Below are 17,945 nucleotides of genomic sequence, written 5' to 3'. Positions count from 1 at the left end.
CAATGATGCACATTGCAATTCATAAAGCATCTGTGAACGATGCGGTGATAAGAAATGAATGCAGGAGCTTTTTGTCACTCTACTGCTGGATAAAGGCCTCCTCATGCTGCACTGGCCATTGGGGTTTGTCAAATATAACCACAATGGGTAGTACTTGGTGAACTGAGCAAAAATATGTACCATGCCGAAACCCGGGATTGAACCAGGGACCTTTAGATCTTCAGTCTAACGCTCTCCCAACTGAGCTATTTCGGCTTCCTTCTGCCGCATTGGTTTAGTTGCCATGTTATTGACGTCCCAGTTTGATAGAGGTTATCAAAAGCGGCTCAATGGGTAATCTATTGACCAATGATGCACATTGCAATTCATAAAGCATCTGTGAACGATGTGGTGATAAGAAATGAATGCAGGAGCTTTTTGTCACTCCACTGCTGGAAAATGGCCTCCTCATGCTGCACTGATCATTGGGGTTTGTCAATGTTAACATCAATGGGTAGTACCACTTGGTGAACTGAGCAAAAACATGTACCATGCCGAACCCCGGGATTGAACCAGGGACCTTTAGATCTTCAGTCTAACGCTCTCCCAACTGAGCTATTTCGGCTCCCTCCTGCAGCATTGGTTTAGTTGCCATGTTATTGACGTCCCAGTTTGATAGAGGTTATCAAAAGTGGCTCAATGGGTAATCTATTGACCAATGATGCGCATTGCAATTCATAATGCATTTGTGCACAATGTGGTGATAAGAAATACATATGGGAGCTTTTTGTCACTCCACTGCTGGATAAAGGCCTCCTCGTGCTGCACTGGTCATTGGGGTTTGTCAAAGTTAACCACAATGGATAGTACCACATGGTGAACTGAGCAAAAATATGTACCATGCCGAAACCCGGGATTGAACCAGGGACCTTTATATCTTCAGTCTAACGCTCTCCCAACTGAGCTATTTCGGCTTCCTCCTGCAACATTGGTTTAGTTGCCATGTTATTGACGTCCCAGTTTGATAGAGGTTATCAAAAGTGGCTCAATGGGTAATCTATTGACCAATGATGCACATTGCAATTCATAATGCATTTGTGCACAATGTGGTGATAATAAATACATATGGGAGCTTTTTGTCACTGCACTGCTGGATAAAGGCCTCCTCATGCTGCACTGGTCATTGGGGTTTGTCAAAGATAACCAGAATGGGTAGTACTTGGTGAACTGAGCAAAAATATTTACCATGCCGAAACCCGAGATTGAACCAGCGACCTTTAGATCTTCAGTCTAACGCTCTCCCAACTGAGCTATTTCGGCTTCCTCCTGCCGCATTGGTTTAGTTGCCATGTTATTGACGTCCCAGTTTGATAGGGGTTATCAAAAGTGGCTCAATGGGTAATCTATTGACCAAAGATGCACATTGCAATTCATAATGCATTTGTGCATAATGTGTTGATAAGAAATACATACGGGAGCTTTTTGTCACTCCACTGCTGGATAAAGTCCTCCTCATGTTGCACTGGTAATTGTGGTTTGTCAAAGTTAACCACAATGGGTAGTACCACTTGGTGAACTGAGCAAAAAAACGTACCATGCCGAAACCCGGGATTAAACCAGGGACCTTTAGATCTTCAGTCTAACGCTCTTCCAAATGAGCTTTTTCGGCTTCCTCTTGCAGCATTGGTTTAGTTGCCATGTTATTGATGTCCCAGTTTGATAGAGGTTATCAAAAGTGGCTCAATGGGTAATCTATTGACCAATGATGCACATTGCAATTCATAAAGCATCTGTGAACGATGTGGTGATAAGAAATGAATGCAGGAGCTTTTTGTCACTCCACTGCTGGATAAAGGCCTTCTCATGCTGCCCTGGTCATTGGGGTTTGTCAAAGATAACCTCAATGGGTAGTATTTGGTGAACTGAGCAAAAATATGTACCATGCCGAAACCCGGGATTGAACCAGGGACCTTTAGATCTTCAGTCTAACGCTCTCCCAACTGAGCTATTTCGGCGTCCTCCTGCCGCATTGGTTTAGTTGCCATGTTATTGACGTCCCAGTTTGATAGAGGTTATCAAAAGTGGCTCAATGGGTAATCTATTGACCAATGATGCACATTGCAATTCATAAAGCATCTGTGAACGATGTGGTGATAAGAAATGAATGCAGGAGCTTTTTGACACTCCACTGCTGGAAAAAGGCCTCCTCATGCTGCCCTGGTCATTGGGGTTTGTCAAAGACAACCACAATGGGGAGTATTTGGTGAACTGAGCAAAAATATGTACCATGCCGAAACCCGGGACCTTTAGATCTTCAGTCTAACGCTCTCCCAACTGAGCTATTTCGACTTCCTCCTGCAGCTTTGGTTAAGTTGCCATGTTATTGACGTACCAGTTTCATAGAGGTTATCAAAAGTGGCTCAATGGGTAATCTATTGACCAATGATGCACATTGCAATTCATAAAGCATCTGTGAACGATGTGGTGATAAGAAATGAATGCAGGAGCTTTTTGTCACTCCACTGCTGGAAAAAGGCCTCCTCATGCTGCCATGGTCATTGGGGTTTGTCAAAGACAACCACAATGGGGAGTATTTGGTGAACTGAGCAAAAAAACGTACCATGCTGAAACCCGGGATTGAACCAGGGACCTTTAGATCTTCAGTCTAACGCTCCCCCAACTGAGCTATTTCGGCGTCCTCCTGCCGCATTGGTTTAGTTGCCATGTTATTGACGTCCCAGTTTGATAGAGGTTATCAAAAGTGGCTCAATGGGTAATCTATTGACCAATGATGCACATTGCAATTCATAAAGCATCTGTGAACGATGTGGTGATAAGAAATCAATGCAGGAGCTTTTTGTCACTCCACTGCTGGATAAAGGCCTCCTCATGCTTCACTGGTCATTGGGGTTTGTCAAAGTTAACCACAATGGGTAGTTCCACTTGGTGAACTGAGCAAAAATATGCACCATGCCGAAACCCGGGATTGAACCAGGGACCTTTAGATCTTCAGTCTAACGCTCTCCCAACTGAGCTATTTCGGCTTCCTCCTGCCAAATTGGTTTAGTTGCCATGTTATTGACGTCCCAGTTTGATAGAGGTTATCAAAAGTGGCTCAATGGGTAATCTATTGACCAATGATGCACATTGCAATTCATAAAGCATCTGTGAACGATGTGGTGATAAGAAATGAATGCAGGAGCTTTTTGTCACTCCACTGCTGGAAAAAGGCCTCCTCATGCTGCCCTGGTCATTGGGGTTTGTCAAAGATAACAACAATGGGTAGTATTTGGTGAAATGAGCAAAATATGTACCATGCCGAAACCCGGGATTGAACCAGGGACCTTTAGATCTTCAGTCTAACGCTCTCCCAACTGAGCTATTTCGGCATCCTCCTGCCGCATTGGTTTAGTTGCCATGTTATTGACGTCCCAGTTTGATAGAGGTTATCAAAAGTGGCTCAATGGGTAATCTATTGACCAATGATGCCCATTGCAATTCATAAAGCATCTGTGAGCGATGTGGTGATAAGAAATGAATGCAGGAGCTTTTTGTCACTACTCTGCTGGATAAAGTCCTCCTCATGCTGCACTGATCATTGGGGTTTGTCAAAGTTAACCACAATGGGTAGTACTTGGTGAACTGAGCAAAAATATGTACCATGCCGAAACCCGGGATTGAACCAGGGACCTTTAGATCTTCAGTCTAACGCTCTCCCAACTGAGCTATTTCGGCATCCTCCTGCCGCATTGGTTTAGTTGCCATGTTATTGACGTCCCAGTTTGATAGAGGTTATCAAAAGTGGCTCAATGGGTAATCTATTGACCAATGATGCCCATTGCAATTCATAAAGCATCTGTGAGCGATGTGGTGATAAGAAATTAATGCAGGAATTTTTGTCACTCCACTGCTGGATAAAGGCCTCATCATGCTGCACTGGTCATTGGGGTTTGTCAAAGATAACCACAATGGGTAGTACTTGGTGAACTGAGCAAAAATTTGTACCATGCCGAAACCCGGGATTGAACCAGGGACCTTTAGATCTTCAGTCTAACGCTCTCCCAACTGAGCTATTTCGGCTCCCTCCTGCAGCATTGGTTTAGTTGCCATGTTATTGACGTCCCAGTTTGATAGAGGTTATCAAAAGTGGCTCAATGGGTAATCTATTGACCAATGATGCACATTGCAATTCATAAAGCATCTGTGAACGATGCGGTGATAAGAAATGAATGCAGGAGCTTTTTGTCACTCTACTGCTGGATAAAGGCCTCCTCATGCTGCACTGGCCATTGGGGTTTGTCAAATATAACCACAATGGGTAGTACTTGGTGAACTGAGCAAAAATATGTACCATGCCGAAACCCGGGATTGAACCAGGGACCTTTAGATCTTCAGTCTAACGCTCTCCCAACTGAGCTATTTCGGCTTCCTTCTGCCGCATTGGTTTAGTTGCCATGTTATTGACGTCCCAGTTTGATAGAGGTTATCAAAAGCGGCTCAATGGGTAATCTATTGACCAATGATGCACATTGCAATTCATAATGCATTTGTGCACAATGTGGTGATAAGAAATACATATGGGAGCTTTTTGTCACTCCACTGCTGGATAAAGGCCTCCTCGTGCTGCACTGGTCATTGGGGTTTGTCAAAGTTAACCACAATGGATAGTACCACATGGTGAACTGAGCAAAAATATGTACCATGCCGAAACCCGGGATTGAACCAGGGACCTTTATATCTTCAGTCTAACGCTCTCCCAACTGAGCTATTTCGGCTTCCTCCTGCAACATTGGTTTAGTTGCCATGTTATTGACGTCCCAGTTTGATAGAGGTTATCAAAAGTGGCTCAATGGGTAATCTATTGACCAATGATGCACATGGCAATTCTTAAAGCATCTGTGAACGATGCGGTGATAAGAAATGAATGCAGGAGCTTTTTGTCACTCTACTGCTGGATAAAGGCCTCCTCATGCTGCACTGGCCATTGGGGTTTGTCAAAGATAACCACAATGGGTAGTACTTGGTGAACTGAGCAAAAATATGTACCATGCCGAAACCCGGGATTGAACCAGGGACCTTTAGATCTTCAGTCTAACGCTCTCCCAACTGAGCTATTTCGGCTTCCTTCTGCCGCATTGGTTTAGTTGCCATGTTATTGGCGTCCCAGTTTGATAGAGGTTATCAAAAGTGGCTCAATGGGTAATCTATTGACCAATGATGCACATTGCAATTCATAAAGCATCTGTGAACGATGTGGTGATAAGAAATGAATGCAGGAGCTTTTTGTCACTCCACTGCTGGAAAAAGGCCTCCTCATGCTGCCCTGGTCATTGGGGTTTGTCCAAGACAACCACAATGGGGAGTATTTGGTGAACTGAGCAAACATATGTATCACGCCGAAACCCGGGATTGAACCAGGGACCTTTAGATCTTCAGTCTAACGCTCTCCCAACTGAGCTATTTCGGCTTCCTTCTGCCGCATTGGTTTAGTTGCCATGTTATTGACGTCCCAGTTTGATAGAGGTTATCAAAAGCGGCTCAATGGCTAATCTATTGACCAATGATGCACATTGCAATTCATAAAGCATCTGTGAACGATGTGGTGATAAGAAATGAATGCAGGAGCTTTTTGTCACTCCACTGCTGGAAAATGGCCTCCTCATGCTGCCATGGTCATTGGGGTTTGTCAAAGATAACCACAATGGGTAGTATTTGGTGAACTGAGCAAAATATGTACCATGCCGAAACCCGAGATTGAACCAGGGACCTTTAGATTTTCAGTCTAACGCTCTCCCAACTGAGCTATTTCGGCTTCCTCCTGCCGCATTGGTTTAGTTGCCATGTTATTGGCGTCCCAGTTTGATAGAGGTTATCAAAAGTGGCTCAATGGGTAATCTATTGACCAATGATGCACATTGCAATTCATAAAGCATCTGTGAACGATGTGGTGATAAGAAATGAATGCAGGAGCTTTTTGTCACTCCACTGCTGGATAAAGGCCTCCTCATGCTGCACTGGTCATTGGGGTTTGTCAAAGTTAACCACAATGGGTAGTTCCACTTGGTGAACTGAGCAAAAATATGCACCATGCCGAAACCCGGGATTGAACCAGGGACCTTTAGATCTTCAGTCTAACGCTCTCCCAACTGAGCTATTTCGGCTTCCTGCAGCATTGGTTTAGTTGCCATGTTATTGACGTCCCAGTTTGATAGAGGTTATCAAAAGTGGCTCAATGGGTAATCTATTGACCAATGATGCACATGGCAATTCATAAAGCATCTGTGAACGATGCGGTGATAAGAAATGAATGCAGGAGCTTTTTGTCACTCTACTGCTGGATAAAGGCCTCCTCATGCTGCACTGGCCATTGGGGTTTGTCAAAGATAACCACAATGGGTAGTACTTGGTAAACTGAGCAAAAATATGTACCATGCCGAAACCCGGGATTGAACCAGGGACCTTTAGATCTTCAGTCTAACGCTCTCCCAACTGAGCTATTTCGGCTTCCTTCTGCCGCATTGGTTTAGTTGCCATGTTATTGGCGTCCCAGTTTGATAGAGGTTATCAAAAGTGGCTCAATGGGTAATCCATTGACCAATGATGCACATTGCAATTCATAAAGCATCTGTGAACGATGTGGTGATAAGAAATGAATGCAGGAGCTTTTTGTCACTCCACTGCTGGAAAAAGGCCTCCTCATGCTGCCCTGGTCATTGGGGTTTGTCAAAGATAACCACAATGGGTAGTACTTGGTGAACTGAGCAAAAATATGTACCATGCCGAAACCCGGGATTGAACCAGGGACCTTTAGATCTTCAGTCTAACGCTCTCCCAACTGAGCTATTTCGGCTTCCTTCTGCCGCATTGGTTTAGTTGCCATGTTATTGGCGTACCAGTTTGATAGAGGTTATCAAAAGTGGCTCAATGGGTAATCCATTGACCAATGATGCACATTGCAATTCATTAAGCATCTGTGAACGATGTGGTGATAAGAAATGAATGCAGGAGCTTTTTGTCACTCCACTGCTGGAAAAAGGCCTCCTCATGCTGCCCTGGTCATTGGGGTTTGTCAAAGACAACCAACAATGGGGAGTATTTGGTGAACTGAGCAAACATATGTATCACGCCGAAACCCGGGATTGAACCAGGGACCTTTAGATCTTCAGTCTAACGCTCTCCCAACTGAGCTATTTCGGCTTCCTTCTGCCGCATTGGTTTAGTTGCCATGTTATTGACGTCCCAGTTTGATAGAGGTTATCAAAAGCGGCTCAATGGGTAATCTATTGACCAATGATGCACATTGCAATTCATAAAGCATCTGTGAACGATGTGGTGATAAGAAATGAATGCAGGAGCTTTTTGTCACTCCACTGCTGGAAAATGGCCTCCTCATGCTGCCATGGTCATTGGGGTTTGTCAAAGATAACCACAATGGGTAGTATTTGGTGAACTGAGCAAAATATGTACCATGCCGAAACCCGAGATTGAACCAGGGACCTTTAGATCTTCAGTCTAACGCTCTCCCAACTGAGCTATTTCGGCTTCCTCCTGCCGCATTGGTTTAGTTGCCATGTTATTGGCGTCCCAGTTTGATAGAGGTTATCAAAAGTGGCTCAATGGGTAATCTATTGACCAATGATGCACATTGCAATTCATAAAGCATCTGTGAACGATGTGGTGATAAGAAATGAATGCAGGAGCTTTTTGTCACTCCACTGCTGGAAAAAGGCCTCCTCATGCTGCCCTGGTCATTGGGGTTTGTCAAAGACAACCACAATGGGTAGTATTTGGTGAACTGAGCAAAAATAATAACCATGCCGAAACCCAGGATTGAACCAGGAACCTTTAGATCTTCAGTCTAACGCTCTCCCAACTGCGCTATTTCGGCTTCCTACTGCAGCATTGGTTTAGTTGCCATGTTATTGACGTCGCAGTTTGATAGAGGTTATCAAAAGTGGCTCAATGGGTAATCTATTGACCAATGATGCACATTGCAATTCATAAAGCATCTGTGAACGATGCGGTGATAAGAAATGAATGCAGGAGCTTTTTGTCACTCTACTGCTGGATAAAGGCCTCATCATGCTGCACTGGCCATTGGGGTTTGTCAAAGATAACCACAATGGGTAGTATTTGGTGAACTGAGCAAAAATATGTACCATGCCGAAACCCGGGATTGAACCAGGGACCTTTAGATCTTCAGTCTAACGCTCTCCCAACTGAGCTATTTCGGCGTCCTCCTGCCGCATTGGTTTAGTTGCCATGTTATTGACGTCCCAGTTTGATAGAGGTTATCAAAAGTGGCTCAATGGGTAATCTATTGACCAATGATGCACATTGCAATTCATAAAGCATCTGTGAACGATGTGGTGATAAGAAATGAATGCAGGAGCTTTTTGTCACTCCACTGCTGGATAAAGGCCTCCTCATGCTGCACTGGTCATTGGGGTTTGTCAAAGTTAACCACAATGGGTAGTTCCACTTGGTGAACTGAGCAAAAATATGCACCATGCCGAAACCCGGGATTGAACCAGGGACCTTTAGATCTTCAGTCTAACGCTCTCCCAACTGAGCTATTTCGGCTTCCTGCAGCATTGGTTTAGTTGCCATGTTATTGACGTCCCAGTTTGATAGAGGTTATCAAAAGTGGCTCAATGGGTAATCTATTGACCAATGAGGCACATTGCAATTCATAATGCATTTGTGCACAATGTGGTGATAAGAAATTAATGCAAGAGTTTTTGTCACTCCACTGCTGGATGAAGGCCTCCTCATGCTGCACTGGTCATTGGGGTTTGTCAAAGTTAACATCAATGGGTAGTACCACTTGGTGAACTGAGCAAAAACATGTACCATGCCGAACCCCGGGATTGAACCAGGGACCTTTAGATCTTCAGTCTAACGCTCTCCCAACTGAGCTATTTCGGCTCCCTCCTGCTGCATTGGTTTAGTTGCCATGTTATTGACGTCCCAGTTTGATAGAGGTTATCAAAAGTGGCTCAATGGGTAATCTATTGACCAATGATGCACATTGCAATTCATAATGCATTTGTGCACAATGTGGTGATAAGAAATACATGCGGGAGCTTTTTGTCACTCCACTGCTGGATAAAGGCCTCCTCGTGTTGCACTGGTCATTGGGGTTTGTCAAAGTTAACCACAATGGGTAGTACCACATGGTGAACTGAGCAAAAATATGTACCATGCCGAAACCTGGGATTGAACCAGGGACCTTTAGATCTTCAGTCTAACGCTCTCCCAACTGAGCGATTTCGGCTTCCTCCTGCAGCATTGGTTTAGTTGCCATGTTATTGACGTCCCAGTTTGATAGAGGTTATCAAAAGTGGCTCAATGGGTAATCTATTGACCTATGATGCACATGGCAATTCATAAAGCATCTGTGAACGATGCGGTGATAAGAAATGAATGCAGGAGCTTTTTGTCACTCTACTGCTGGATAAAGGCCTCCTCATGCTGCACTGGCCATTGGGGTTTGTCAAAGATAACCATAATGGGTAGTACTTGGTGAACTGAGCAAAAATATGTACCATGCCGAAACCCGGGATTGAACCAGGGACCTTTAGATCTTCAGTCTAACGCTCTCCCAACTGAGCTATTTCGGCTTCCTTCTGCCGCATTGGTTTAGTTGCCATGTTATTGGCGTCCCAGTTTGATAGAGGTTATCAAAAGTGGCTCAATGGGTAGTCTATTGACCAATGATGCACATTGCAATTCATAAAGCATCTGTGAACGATGTGGTGATAAGAAATGAATGCAGGAGCTTTTTGACACTCCACTGCTGGAAAAAGGCCTCCTCATGCTGCCCTGGTCATTGGGGTTTGTCAAAGACAACCACAATGGGGAGTATTTGGTGAACTGAGCAAACATATGTATCACGCCGAAACCCGGGAATGAACCAGGGACCTTTAGATCTTCAGTCTAACGCTCTCCCAACTGAGCTATTTCGGCTTCCTTCTGCCGCATTGGTTTAGTTGCCATGTTATTGACGTCCCAGTTTGATAGAGGTTATCAAAAGTGGCTCAATGGGTAATCTATTGACCAATGATGCACATTGCAATTCATAAAGCATCTGTGAACGATGTGGTGATAAGAAATGAATGCAGGAGCTTTTTGTCACTCCACTGCTGGATAAAGGCCTCCTCATGCTTCACTGGTCATTGGGGTTTGTCAAAGTTAACCACAATGGGTAGTTCCACTTGGTGAACTGAGCAAAAATATGCACCATGCCGAAACCCGGGATTGAACCAGGGACCTTTAGATCTTCAGTCTAACGCTCTCCCAACTGAGCTATTTCGGCTTCCTCCTGCCGAATTGGTTTAGTTGCCATGTTATTGACGTCCCAGTTTGATAGAGGTTATCAAAAGTGGCTCAATGGGTAATCTATTGACCAATGATGCACATTGCAATTCATGAAGCATCTGTGAACGATGTGGTGATAAGAAATGAATGCAGGAGCTTTTTGCCACTCCACTGTTGGATAAAGGCCTCCTCATGCTGCCCTGGTCATAGGGGTTTGTCAAAGATAACCACAATGGGTAGTATTTGGTGAACTGAGCAAAATATGTACCATGCCGACACCCGGGATTGAACCAGGGACCTTTAGATCTTCAGTCTAACGCTCTCCCAACTGAGCTATTTCAGCTTCCTGCTGCCGCATTGGTTTACTTGCCATGTTATTGACGTCCCAGTTTGATAGAGGTTATCAAAAGTGGCTCAATGGGTAATCTATTGACCAATGATGCACATTGCAATTCATAAAGCATCTGTGAACGATGTGGTGATAAGAAATGAATGCAGGAGCTTTTTGTCACTCCACTGCTGGAAAAAGGCCTCCTCATGCTGCCCTGGTCATTGGGGTTTGTCAAAGATAACAACAATGGGTAGTATTTGGTGAACTGAGCAAAATATGTACCATGCCGAACCCCGGGATTGAACCAGGGACCTTTAGATCTTCAGTCTAACGCTCTCCCAACTGAGCGATTTCGGCTTCCTTCTGCAGCATTGGTTTAGTTGCCATGTTATTGACGTCCCAGTTTGATAGAGGTTATCAAAAGTGGCTCAATGGGTAATCTATTGACCAATGATGCACATGGCAATTCATAAAGCATCTGTGAACGATGCGGTGATAAGAAATGAATGCAGGAGCTTTTTGTCACTCTACTGCTGGATAAAGGCCTCCTCATGCTGCACTGGCCATTGGGGTTTGTCAAAGATAACCACAATGGGTAGTACTTGGTGAACTGAGCAAAAATATGTACCATGCCGAAACCCGGGATTGAACCAGGGACCTTTAGATCTTCAGTCTAACGCTCTCCCAACTGAGCTATTTCGGCTTCCTTCTGCCGCATTGGTTTAGTTGCCATGTTATTGGCGTCCCAGTTTGATAGAGGTTATCAAAAGTGGCTCAATGGGTAATCTATTGACCAATGATGCACATTGCAATTCATAAAGCATCTGTGAACGATGTGGTGATAAGAAATGAATGCAGGAGCTTTTTGTCACTCCACTGCTGGAAAAAGGCCTCCTCATGCTGCCCTGGTCATTGGGGTTTGTCAAAGACAACCACAATGGGGAGTATTTGGTGAACTGAGCAAACATATGTATCACGCCGAAACCCGGGATTGAACCAGGGACCTATAGATCTTCAGTCTAACGCTCTCCCAACTGAGCTATTTCGGCTTCCTTCTGCCGCATTGGTTTAGTTGCCATGTTATTGACGTCCCAGTTTGATAGAGGTTATCAAAAGCGGCTCAATGGGTAATCTATTGACCAATGATGCACATTGCAATTCATAAAGCATCTGTGAACGATGTGGTGATAAGAAATGAATGCAGGAGCCTTTTGTCACTCCACTGCTGGAAAATGGCCTCCTCATGCTGCCATGGTCATTGGGGTTTGTCAAAGATAACCACAATGGGTAGTATTTGGTGAACTGAGCAAAATATGTACCATGCCGAAACCCGAGATTGAACCAGGGACCTTTAGATCTTCATTCTAACACTCTCCCAACTGAGCTATTTCGGCTTCCTCCTGCCGCATTGGTTTAGTTGCCATGTTATTGGCGTCCCAGTTTGATAGAGGTTATCAAAAGTGGCTCAATGGGTAATCTATTGACCAATGATGCACATTGCAATTCATAAAGCATCTGTGAACGATGTGGTGATAAGAAATGAATGCAGGAGCTTTTTGTCACTCCACTGCTGGAAAAAGGCCTCCTCATGCTGCCCTGGTCATTGGGGTTTGTCAAAGACAACCACAATGGGTAGTATTTGGTGAACTGAGCAAAAATAATAACCATGCCGAAACCCAGGATTGAACCAGGAACTTTTAGATCTTCAGTCTAACGCTCTCCCAACTGCGCTATTTCGGCTTCCTACTGCAGCATTGGTTTAGTTGCCCTGTTATTGACGTCGCAGTTTGATAGAGGTTATCAAAAGTGGCTCAATGGGTAATCTATTGACCAATGATGCACATTGCAATTCATAAAGCATCTGTGAACGATGCGGTGATAAGAAATGAATGCAGGAGCTTTTTGTCACTCTACTGCTGGATAAAGGCCTCCTCATGCTGCACTGGCCATTGGGGTTTGTCAAAGATAACCACAATGGGTAGTATTTGGTGAACTGAGCAAAAATATGTACCATGCCGAAACCCGGGATTGAACCAGGGACCTTTAGATCTTCAGTCTAACGCTCTCCCAACTGAGCTATTTCGGCGTCCTCCTGCCGCATTGGTTTAGTTGCCATGTTATTGACGTCCCAGTTTGATAGAGGTTATCAAAAGTGGCTCAATGGGTAATCTATTGACCAATGATGCACATTGCAATTCATAAAGCATCTGTGAACGATGTGGTGATAAGAAATGAATGCAGGAGCTTTTTGTCACTCCACTGCTGGATAAAGGCCTCCTCATGCTGCACTGGCCATTGGGGTTTGTCAAAGATAACCACAATGGGTAGTATTTGGTGAACTGAGCAAAAATATGTACCATGCCGAAACCCGGGATTGAACCAGGAACCTTTAGATCTTCAGTCTAACGCTCTCCCAACTGAGCTATTTCGGCGTCCTCCTGCCGCATTGGTTTAGTTGCCATGTTATTGACGTCCCAGTTTGATAGAGGTTATCAAAAGTGGCTCAATGGGTAATCTATTGACCAATGATGCACATTGCAATTCATAAAGCATCTGTGAACGATGTGGTGATAAGAAATGAATGCAGGAGCTTTTTGTCACTCCACTGCTGGATAAAGGCCTCCTCATGCTGCACTGGTCATTGGGGTTTGTCAAAGTTAACCACAATGGGTAGTTCCACTTGGTGAACTGAGCAAAAATATGCACCATGCCGAAACCCGGGATTGAACCAGGGACCTTTAGATCTTCAGTCTAACGCTCTCCCAACTGAGCTATTTCGGCTTCCTGCAGCATTGGTTTAGTTGCCATGTTATTGACGTCCCAGTTTGATAGAGGTTATCAAAAGTGGCTCAATGGGTAATCTATTGACCAATGATGCACATTGCAATTCATAATGCATTTGTGCACAATGTGGTGATAAGAAATTAATGCAAGAGTTTTTGTCACTCCACTGCTGGATGAAGGCCTCCTCATGCTGCACTGGTCATTGGGGTTTGTCAAAGTTAACATCAATGGGTAGTACCACTTGGTGAACTGAGCAAAAACATGTACCATGCCGAACCCCGGGATTGAACCAGGGACCTTTAGATCTTCAGTCTAACGCTCTCCCAACTGAGCTATTTCGGCTCCCTCCTGCAGCATTGGTTTAGTTGCCATGTTATTGACGTCCCAGTTTGATAGAGGTTATCAAAAGTGGCTCAATGGGTAATCTATTGACCCATGATGCACATGGCAATTCATAAAGCATCTGTGAACGATGCGGTGATAAGAAATGAATGCAGGAGCTTTTTGTCACTCTACTGCTGGATAAAGGCCTCCTCATGCTGCACTGGCCATTGGGGTTTGTCAAAGATAACCACAATGGGTAGTACCACTTGGTGAACTGAGCAAAAATATGTACCATGCCGAAACCCGGGATTGACATAGGGACCTTTAAATCTTCAGTCTCACGCTCTCCCAACTGAGCTATTTCGGCTTCCTCCTGCAGCATTGGTTTAGTTGCCATGTTATTGACGTCCCAGTTTGATAGAGGTTATCAAAAGTGGCTCAATGGGTAATCTATTGACCAATGATGCACATTGCAATTCATAAAGCATCTGTGAACGATGTGGTGATAAGAAATGAATGCAGGAGCTTTTTGTCACTCCACTGCTGGAAAAAGGCCTCCTCATGCTGCCCTGGTCATTGGGGTTTGTCAAAGACAACCACAATGGGGAGCATTTGGTGAACTGAGCAAACATATGTATCATGCCGAAACCCGGGATTGAACCAGGGACCTTTAGATCTTCAGTCTAACGCTCTCCCAACTGAGCTATTTCGGCTTCCTTCTGCAGCATTGGTTTAGTTGCCATGTTATTGACGTCCCAGTTTGATAGAGGTTATCAAAAGCGGCTCAATGGGTAATCTATTGACCAATGATGCACATTGCAATTCATAAAGCATCTGTGAACGATGTGGTGATAAGAAATGAATGCAGGAGCTTTTTGACACTCCACTGCTGGAAAAAGCCCTCCTCATGCTGCCCTGGTCATTGGGGTTTGTCAAAGACAACCACAATGGGGAGTATTTGGTGAACTGAGCAAAAATATGTACCATGCCGAAACCCGGGACCTTTAGATCTTCAGTCTAACGCTCTCCCAACTGAGCTATTTCGACTTCCTCCTGCAGCTTTAGTTAAGTTGCCATGTTATTGACGTACCAGTTTCATAGAGGTTATCAAAAGGGGCTCAATGGGTAATCTATTGACCAATGATGCACATTGCAATTCATAAAGCATCTGTGAACGATGTGGTGATAAGAAATGAATGCAGGAGCTTTTTGTCACTCCACTGCTGGAAAAAGGCCTCCTCATGCTGCCCTGGTCATTGGGGTTTGTCAAAGACAACCACAATGGGGAGTATTTGGTGAACTGAGCAAACATATGTATCACGCCGAAACCCGGGATTGAACCAGGGACCTTTAGATCTTCAGTCTAACGCTCTCCCAACTGAGCTATTTCGGCTTCCTTCTGCCGCATTGGTTTAGTTGCCATGTTATTGACGTCCCAGTTTGATAGAGGTTATCAAAAGTGGCTCAATGGGTAATCTATTGACCAATGATGCACATTGCAATTCATAAAGCATCTGTGAACGATGTGGTGATAAGAAATGAATGCAGGAGCTTTTTGTCACTCCACTGCTGGATAAAGGCCTCCTCATGCTGCACTGGTCATTGGGGTTTGTCAAAGTTAACCACAATGGGTAGTTCCACTTGGTGAACTGAGCAAAAATATGCACCATGCCGAAACCCGGGATTGAACCAGGGACCTTTAGATCTTCAGTCTAACGCTCTCCCAACTGAGCTATTTCGGCTTCCTGCAGCATTGGTTTAGTTGCCATGTTATTGACGTCCCAGTTTGATAGAGGTTATCAAAAGTGGCTCAATGGGTAATCTATTGACCAATGATGCACATTGCAATTCATAATGCATTTGTGCACAATGTGGTGATAAGAAATTAATGCAAGAGTTTTTGTCACTCCACTGCTGGATGAAGGCCTCCTCATGCTGCACTGGTCATTGGGGTTTGTCAAAGTTAACATCAATGGGTAGTACCACTTGGTGAACTGAGCAAAAACATGTACCATGCCGAACCCCGGGATTGAACCAGGGACCTTTAGATCTTCAGTCTAACGCTCTCCCAACTGAGCTTTTTCGGCTCCCTCCTGCAGCATTGGTTTAGTTGCCATGTTATTGACGTCCCAGTTTGATAGAGGTTATCAAAAGTGGCTCAATGGGTAATCTATTGACCCATGATGCACATGGCAATTCATAAAGCATCTGTGAACGATGCGGTGATAAGAAATGAATGCAGGAGCTTTTTGTCACTCTACTGCTGGATAAAGGCCTCCTCATGCTGCACTGGCCATTGGGGTTTGTCAAAGATAACCACAATGGGTAGTACCACTTGGTGAACTGAGCAAAAATATGTACCATGCCGAAACCCGGGATTGACATAGGGACCTTTAAATCTTCAGTCTCACGCTCTCCCAACTGAGCTATTTCGGCTTCCTCCTGCAGCATTGGTTTAGTTGCCATGTTATTGACGTCCCAGTTTGATAGAGGTTATCAAAAGTGGCTCAATGGGTAATCTATTGACCAATGATGCACATTGCAATTCATAAAGCATCTGTGAACGATGTGGTGATAAGAAATGAATGCAGGAGCTTTTTGTCACTCCACTGCTGGAAAAAGGCCTCCTCATGCTGCCCTGGTCATTGGGGTTTGTCAAAGACAACCACAATGGGGAGCATTTGGTGAACTGAGCAAACATATGTATCATGCCGAAACCCGGGATTGAACCAGGGACCTTTAGATCTTCAGTCTAACGCTCTCCCAACTGAGCTATTTCGGCTTCCTTCTGCCGCATTGGTTTAGTTGCCATGTTATTGACGTCCCAGTTTGATAGAGGTTATCAAAAGCGGCTCAATGGGTAATCTATTGACCAATGATGCACATTGCAATTCATAAAGCATCTGTGAACGATGTGGTGATAAGAAATGAATGCAGGAGCTTTTTGACACTCCACTGCTGGAAAAAGCCCTCCTCATGCTGCCCTGGTCATTGGGGTTTGTCAAAGACAACCACAATGGGGAGTATTTGGTGAACTGAGCAAAAATATGTACCATGCCGAAACCCGGGACCTTTAGATCTTCAGTCTAACGCTCTCCCAACTGAGCTATTTCGACTTCCTCCTGCAGCTTTGGTTAAGTTGCCATGTTATTGACGTACCAGTTTCATAGAGGTTATCAAAAGGGGCTCAATGGGTAATCTATTGACCAATGATGCACATTGCAATTCATAAAGCATCTGTGAACGATGTGGTGATAAGAAATGAATGCAGGAGCTTTTTGTCACTCCACTGCTGGAAAAAGGCCTCCTCATGCTGCCCTGGTCATTGGGGTTTGTCAAAGACAACCACAATGGGGAGTATTTGGTGAACTGAGCAAACATATGTATCACGCCGAAACCCGGGATTGAACCAGGGACCTTTAGATCTTCAGTCTAACGCTCTCCCAACTGAGCTATTTCGGCTTCCTTCTGCCGCATTGGTTTAGTTGCCATGTTATTGACGTCCCAGTTTGATAGAGGTTATCAAAAGTGGCTCAATGGGTAATCTATTGACCAATGATGCACATTGCAATTCATAAAGCATCTGTGAACGATGTGGTGATAAGAAATGAATGCAGGAGCTTTTTGTCACTCCACTGCTGGATAAAGGCCTCCTCATGCTTCACTGGTCATTGGGGTTTGTCAAAGTTAACCACAATGGGTAGTTCCACTTGGTGAACTGAGCAAAAATATGCACCATGCCGAAACCCGGGATTGAACCAGGGACCTTTAGATCTTCAGTCTAACGCTCTCCCAACTGAGCTATTTCGGCTTCCTCCTGCCGAATTGGTTTAGTTGCCATGTTATTGACGTCCCAGTTTGATAGAGGTTATCAAAAGTGGCTCAATGGGTAATCTATTGACCAATGATGCACATTGCAATTCATGAAGCATCTGTGAACGATGTGGTGATAAGAAATGAATGCAGGAGCTTTTTGTCACTCCACTGTTGGATAAAGGCCTCCTCATGCTGCCCTGGTCATAGGGGTTTGTCAAAGATAACCACAATGGGTAGTATTTGGTGAACTGAGCAAAATATGTACCATGCCGACACCCGGGATTGAACCAGGGACCTTTAGATCTTCAGTCTAACGCTCTCCCAACTGAGCTATTTCGGCGTCCTCCAGCCGCATTGGTTTAGTTGCCATGTTATTGACGTCCCAGTTTGA

The 17,945-nt window shown here is 44.5% G+C and overlaps 36 non-coding genes across 36 annotated transcripts; all 36 read right to left on the bottom strand.

Moving 5' to 3' along the window:
* Positions 1-182: 182 nt before the first annotated feature.
* Positions 183-255, bottom strand: TRNAF-GAA (transfer RNA phenylalanine (anticodon GAA)). Its single transcript has one exon. It is a non-coding gene; the product is annotated as a tRNA-Phe (tRNA).
* A 276-nt stretch (positions 256-531) lies between these two features.
* Positions 532-604, bottom strand: TRNAF-GAA (transfer RNA phenylalanine (anticodon GAA)). The gene has a single exon. It is a non-coding gene; the product is annotated as a tRNA-Phe (tRNA).
* Positions 605-1,921: 1,317 nt separating this feature from the next.
* TRNAF-GAA (transfer RNA phenylalanine (anticodon GAA)) lies at positions 1,922-1,994 on the bottom strand. The gene has a single exon. It is a non-coding gene; the product is annotated as a tRNA-Phe (tRNA).
* Positions 1,995-2,950: 956 nt separating this feature from the next.
* Positions 2,951-3,023, bottom strand: TRNAF-GAA (transfer RNA phenylalanine (anticodon GAA)). Its single transcript has one exon. It is a non-coding gene; the product is annotated as a tRNA-Phe (tRNA).
* Positions 3,024-3,295: 272 nt separating this feature from the next.
* TRNAF-GAA (transfer RNA phenylalanine (anticodon GAA)) lies at positions 3,296-3,368 on the bottom strand. The gene has a single exon. It is a non-coding gene; the product is annotated as a tRNA-Phe (tRNA).
* Positions 3,369-3,641: 273 nt separating this feature from the next.
* TRNAF-GAA (transfer RNA phenylalanine (anticodon GAA)) lies at positions 3,642-3,714 on the bottom strand. Its single transcript has one exon. It is a non-coding gene; the product is annotated as a tRNA-Phe (tRNA).
* A 272-nt stretch (positions 3,715-3,986) lies between these two features.
* TRNAF-GAA (transfer RNA phenylalanine (anticodon GAA)) lies at positions 3,987-4,059 on the bottom strand. The gene has a single exon. It is a non-coding gene; the product is annotated as a tRNA-Phe (tRNA).
* Positions 4,060-4,332: 273 nt separating this feature from the next.
* TRNAF-GAA (transfer RNA phenylalanine (anticodon GAA)) lies at positions 4,333-4,405 on the bottom strand. Its single transcript has one exon. It is a non-coding gene; the product is annotated as a tRNA-Phe (tRNA).
* A 622-nt stretch (positions 4,406-5,027) lies between these two features.
* Positions 5,028-5,100, bottom strand: TRNAF-GAA (transfer RNA phenylalanine (anticodon GAA)). Its single transcript has one exon. It is a non-coding gene; the product is annotated as a tRNA-Phe (tRNA).
* Positions 5,101-5,373: 273 nt separating this feature from the next.
* TRNAF-GAA (transfer RNA phenylalanine (anticodon GAA)) lies at positions 5,374-5,446 on the bottom strand. Its single transcript has one exon. It is a non-coding gene; the product is annotated as a tRNA-Phe (tRNA).
* A 272-nt stretch (positions 5,447-5,718) lies between these two features.
* On the bottom strand, positions 5,719-5,791 carry TRNAF-GAA (transfer RNA phenylalanine (anticodon GAA)). Its single transcript has one exon. It is a non-coding gene; the product is annotated as a tRNA-Phe (tRNA).
* Positions 5,792-6,067: 276 nt separating this feature from the next.
* TRNAF-GAA (transfer RNA phenylalanine (anticodon GAA)) lies at positions 6,068-6,140 on the bottom strand. Its single transcript has one exon. It is a non-coding gene; the product is annotated as a tRNA-Phe (tRNA).
* A 270-nt stretch (positions 6,141-6,410) lies between these two features.
* On the bottom strand, positions 6,411-6,483 carry TRNAF-GAA (transfer RNA phenylalanine (anticodon GAA)). The gene has a single exon. It is a non-coding gene; the product is annotated as a tRNA-Phe (tRNA).
* Positions 6,484-6,756: 273 nt separating this feature from the next.
* TRNAF-GAA (transfer RNA phenylalanine (anticodon GAA)) lies at positions 6,757-6,829 on the bottom strand. Its single transcript has one exon. It is a non-coding gene; the product is annotated as a tRNA-Phe (tRNA).
* Positions 6,830-7,103: 274 nt separating this feature from the next.
* On the bottom strand, positions 7,104-7,176 carry TRNAF-GAA (transfer RNA phenylalanine (anticodon GAA)). The gene has a single exon. It is a non-coding gene; the product is annotated as a tRNA-Phe (tRNA).
* A 272-nt stretch (positions 7,177-7,448) lies between these two features.
* TRNAF-GAA (transfer RNA phenylalanine (anticodon GAA)) lies at positions 7,449-7,521 on the bottom strand. The gene has a single exon. It is a non-coding gene; the product is annotated as a tRNA-Phe (tRNA).
* Positions 7,522-8,140: 619 nt separating this feature from the next.
* On the bottom strand, positions 8,141-8,213 carry TRNAF-GAA (transfer RNA phenylalanine (anticodon GAA)). The gene has a single exon. It is a non-coding gene; the product is annotated as a tRNA-Phe (tRNA).
* Positions 8,214-8,489: 276 nt separating this feature from the next.
* Positions 8,490-8,562, bottom strand: TRNAF-GAA (transfer RNA phenylalanine (anticodon GAA)). Its single transcript has one exon. It is a non-coding gene; the product is annotated as a tRNA-Phe (tRNA).
* Positions 8,563-8,834: 272 nt separating this feature from the next.
* Positions 8,835-8,907, bottom strand: TRNAF-GAA (transfer RNA phenylalanine (anticodon GAA)). Its single transcript has one exon. It is a non-coding gene; the product is annotated as a tRNA-Phe (tRNA).
* Positions 8,908-9,183: 276 nt separating this feature from the next.
* TRNAF-GAA (transfer RNA phenylalanine (anticodon GAA)) lies at positions 9,184-9,256 on the bottom strand. The gene has a single exon. It is a non-coding gene; the product is annotated as a tRNA-Phe (tRNA).
* Positions 9,257-9,529: 273 nt separating this feature from the next.
* Positions 9,530-9,602, bottom strand: TRNAF-GAA (transfer RNA phenylalanine (anticodon GAA)). The gene has a single exon. It is a non-coding gene; the product is annotated as a tRNA-Phe (tRNA).
* A 273-nt stretch (positions 9,603-9,875) lies between these two features.
* Positions 9,876-9,948, bottom strand: TRNAF-GAA (transfer RNA phenylalanine (anticodon GAA)). Its single transcript has one exon. It is a non-coding gene; the product is annotated as a tRNA-Phe (tRNA).
* Positions 9,949-10,224: 276 nt separating this feature from the next.
* On the bottom strand, positions 10,225-10,297 carry TRNAF-GAA (transfer RNA phenylalanine (anticodon GAA)). The gene has a single exon. It is a non-coding gene; the product is annotated as a tRNA-Phe (tRNA).
* A 963-nt stretch (positions 10,298-11,260) lies between these two features.
* Positions 11,261-11,333, bottom strand: TRNAF-GAA (transfer RNA phenylalanine (anticodon GAA)). The gene has a single exon. It is a non-coding gene; the product is annotated as a tRNA-Phe (tRNA).
* A 273-nt stretch (positions 11,334-11,606) lies between these two features.
* TRNAF-GAA (transfer RNA phenylalanine (anticodon GAA)) lies at positions 11,607-11,679 on the bottom strand. The gene has a single exon. It is a non-coding gene; the product is annotated as a tRNA-Phe (tRNA).
* Positions 11,680-12,643: 964 nt separating this feature from the next.
* On the bottom strand, positions 12,644-12,716 carry TRNAF-GAA (transfer RNA phenylalanine (anticodon GAA)). The gene has a single exon. It is a non-coding gene; the product is annotated as a tRNA-Phe (tRNA).
* A 273-nt stretch (positions 12,717-12,989) lies between these two features.
* On the bottom strand, positions 12,990-13,062 carry TRNAF-GAA (transfer RNA phenylalanine (anticodon GAA)). Its single transcript has one exon. It is a non-coding gene; the product is annotated as a tRNA-Phe (tRNA).
* Positions 13,063-13,338: 276 nt separating this feature from the next.
* Positions 13,339-13,411, bottom strand: TRNAF-GAA (transfer RNA phenylalanine (anticodon GAA)). The gene has a single exon. It is a non-coding gene; the product is annotated as a tRNA-Phe (tRNA).
* A 272-nt stretch (positions 13,412-13,683) lies between these two features.
* Positions 13,684-13,756, bottom strand: TRNAF-GAA (transfer RNA phenylalanine (anticodon GAA)). Its single transcript has one exon. It is a non-coding gene; the product is annotated as a tRNA-Phe (tRNA).
* A 622-nt stretch (positions 13,757-14,378) lies between these two features.
* On the bottom strand, positions 14,379-14,451 carry TRNAF-GAA (transfer RNA phenylalanine (anticodon GAA)). Its single transcript has one exon. It is a non-coding gene; the product is annotated as a tRNA-Phe (tRNA).
* Positions 14,452-15,058: 607 nt separating this feature from the next.
* On the bottom strand, positions 15,059-15,131 carry TRNAF-GAA (transfer RNA phenylalanine (anticodon GAA)). Its single transcript has one exon. It is a non-coding gene; the product is annotated as a tRNA-Phe (tRNA).
* Positions 15,132-15,407: 276 nt separating this feature from the next.
* TRNAF-GAA (transfer RNA phenylalanine (anticodon GAA)) lies at positions 15,408-15,480 on the bottom strand. Its single transcript has one exon. It is a non-coding gene; the product is annotated as a tRNA-Phe (tRNA).
* Positions 15,481-16,447: 967 nt separating this feature from the next.
* TRNAF-GAA (transfer RNA phenylalanine (anticodon GAA)) lies at positions 16,448-16,520 on the bottom strand. Its single transcript has one exon. It is a non-coding gene; the product is annotated as a tRNA-Phe (tRNA).
* Positions 16,521-17,127: 607 nt separating this feature from the next.
* On the bottom strand, positions 17,128-17,200 carry TRNAF-GAA (transfer RNA phenylalanine (anticodon GAA)). The gene has a single exon. It is a non-coding gene; the product is annotated as a tRNA-Phe (tRNA).
* A 276-nt stretch (positions 17,201-17,476) lies between these two features.
* Positions 17,477-17,549, bottom strand: TRNAF-GAA (transfer RNA phenylalanine (anticodon GAA)). Its single transcript has one exon. It is a non-coding gene; the product is annotated as a tRNA-Phe (tRNA).
* Positions 17,550-17,821: 272 nt separating this feature from the next.
* TRNAF-GAA (transfer RNA phenylalanine (anticodon GAA)) lies at positions 17,822-17,894 on the bottom strand. The gene has a single exon. It is a non-coding gene; the product is annotated as a tRNA-Phe (tRNA).
* Positions 17,895-17,945: the final 51 nt, after the last annotated feature.

Source organism: Lampetra fluviatilis, chromosome 21 (genome assembly GCF_964198595.1).
Source record: "Lampetra fluviatilis chromosome 21, kcLamFluv1.1, whole genome shotgun sequence".
NCBI classification, from domain to species: Eukaryota; Metazoa; Chordata; class Hyperoartia; order Petromyzontiformes; family Petromyzontidae; genus Lampetra; species Lampetra fluviatilis.
This window is presented reverse-complemented; position numbering and strand designations above follow the sequence as displayed.